The following is a 2,469-nucleotide window of genomic DNA, read 5'->3' as shown; positions in this document are numbered from 1 at the left end:
TTTTTTTTTTTGGTTTTGGTTTTGTTTTTTTTCTAGATCATTTCTCGAATGTTGATGCAACAGTGTGGCAGGGGAAAAGCAGAGAGAGGGGAAAGGAAGCGAAATCAGGTAATGACAGTAGAACCTCCGCAGTCAGACCCAAGATGCAGCTCTGATGTCAGCCTCTCTTAGGGATGGTGGTTAATGGCTTCTGTCAAGTCCTTAGCTGTCCTGGAGTGGTAGAAGCCAGAAACAGATTAGATGAGAGGGGCCTGGCCAAAGGCAGGAGCATGAGCAGTGGCAGGGCTGCTCAGAGGGTATGAAAACCAGGCTTCCAGCATCCTTTTCTTCCCTGTGGGGGATGCGGGCAGCCTTCTATCCCTGGGCATTCTTCAAGTAAGCCCCCAGCACCTGAAGTCACCCAAGAACATCTCTTAAGGCTCACCTGGCTGCAGATATGTCACCATTCCCCAAGGGAGCCAGCCAGTGATCCTGCGGCAAGCTGATTCCATTGTATCATTTCAATTGTGGGAGGGGCAAAACTTTTCTAATCGTTAGACATGGATTTGCTTTCCCTACTGACCATACTTCTGCTAAAACCAGCATATGTGGGCTTACTAAATACCTAATTCACAATCATGGAATTTACTTGGAGGCCAGTGTAAGGAACAGAGGGTGACTTCCACAAATCCAAATAAAATATAGGCAAATTGTAGAACATTGTACTTTCATCCATTTTCTATTTATTAAGGGAATTTTCTGGCAATTTGAGACCTACAGATATAAGGTTTCAAGGAAGAATTATTTTCTGATTCCTGCCTACTATGATCCAATTTATTATGAAAGATTAGCTAGAGGAAAAAAGCCAACACTTTCTAATTTATTAAAGGAAAACATTTCGTCGACTATCCTCCAAGCTTTCTACAAGTAGCAGACCTGGAAACATGCTGATCATTTGATTCCATTTTTAAAAAAAGAAAACCTGTATTCTTGCAGCTACACCGAAAGCAGGGCCTATGTCCTGTGATTGCGTCACACGAAATAAATCTGAACTTTTGTACATGGTCAAGTTTCCTTTCCAAACAAACCCGTCCGTGACACTGCCCCATTTCTACCAGCGGACCTGCCTGGAGCCTCCTGGCCAGCTCCTGGCTGCCCTCCAGCAGGCCAAGATGTGCCCTGAATGCCAGCAGGTGCCAGTGCTATGGCTCCAGGCTTTCTCATTTGTCCAGAATCAGCTTTGTCTGTGCTCTAAGCTGCAGCAGGTCAGAAGCTGATCTCCACGGCACTGCTCAAGCCCAGCCTCATTCCTAAAGTAGGAATGCTGGCCGGTAGTGCTAGGGTGTGGGTGTGTGTGTGTGTGTGTGTGTGTGTGTGTGTGTGTGTGGTTTTGGGTTGGGGGGGTTGGTTTTTGCTTTAGAGTCTCACTCTGTTGCTCAGACTGAAGTGCAGTAGTGTGATCTCCACCTCCTGGGTTCAAGCAATTCTCATTGCCTCAGCCTCACAAGTAGCTGGGACTACAGGGGTGCGCCACAATGCCCAGCTGATTTTTGTATTTTTAATAGAGACAGGTTTTCACCACATTGGCCAGGCTGGCTCCTGACCTCAGGTGATCAGCCTGCTTTGGCCTCCCAAAGGACTGGGATTACAGGTGTGAGCCACCACACCCAGCCTGTTTTGTTTTTTTTTTAAAAAAAAAAAAAGCCTCCTTGCAGGTAAGTTAAGACCCAGCCTATCCTTGAGCAGAAGTGTCAGCAGCTGCAGAAAGGGTCTCAAAGTGGCTATATCCACGCATGTTTTCTCTGGTTCACTCAGTTACCCTTCACTAACTGCCCCCTATGGTGTCAGAGCTGTGGGCCTGAAGAGGAGCAGGGAGTCCTGCTGAGGAAGACGGCAGCAAGGAACAACAGTGTCACACAGAAGTAGATGCGTGAGTTACTAACTTGAGCAGAAGAGGACTGTGCAGAGTCAGGGAAGTTATGCCACTCAAGTCTCCTTCAGACTCAAGGAACAGAATCCTATATCAAATCAGCTCAAACAAACAGGAGTACTGACTCACCTCACTGGGAAGTCCAGGGTTACCCTGCTTCAGGCCTGGCTGGATCCAGGGGCTGAAGCAATGATGTCATTAGGGCTCGGAATATGGTTTACTTCTGCAGGCAGATGCTCTTCCTGTGGAGGGACGATGACCACTGCAGTCACAGAGTCATCATAGCCCACGAGTAATCACAGCAAAACGAACGTCATTCCCAGGGAAGGATCTGACTTGCCCTGTGTGGGTCACATGCCCATGCCTGAACCAATCTTTGTGACCAGGGAGACAAGATCTTCAGACTGGTCAGCCTGTGTCATTTACTCACCTGTGGCAGGAGCAGAGCTGTGACCGACAACCCTACCGGAGCCTGGGGCATGAGGGAGGGGTTGTGTAGAGAAAGCCAGAGAAAGGAGTGCACGCAGGCTGCTTCGACCACCGAAGGCTTGAGATGGCAT

General features: G+C 48.2%; 1 long non-coding RNA gene across 1 annotated transcript in view; it reads right to left on the bottom strand.

Annotated features, from left to right (window-relative positions):
• The window catches only part of LOC119468277, a 29,582-nt gene extending 27,446 nt beyond the window's left edge, over nt 1–2,136 (bottom strand). Inside the window, exon 1 of the long non-coding RNA XR_005196938.1 lies at nt 2,039–2,136. This is a non-coding gene — a long non-coding RNA (uncharacterized LOC119468277). The remainder of the gene's footprint in view (nt 1–2,038) is intronic.
• Between the last annotated feature and the right edge of the window lie 333 nt (nt 2,137–2,469).

The sequence above is a fragment of the Cebus imitator genome, unplaced genomic scaffold (assembly GCF_001604975.1).
Source record: "Cebus imitator isolate Cc_AM_T3 unplaced genomic scaffold, Cebus_imitator-1.0 Scaffold406, whole genome shotgun sequence".
Lineage (NCBI taxonomy): Eukaryota > Metazoa > Chordata > Mammalia > Primates > Cebidae > Cebus > Cebus imitator.
The sequence above is the reverse complement of the archived record's forward strand: the minus strand, read 5'-3'. Positions and strand labels throughout refer to the sequence as shown.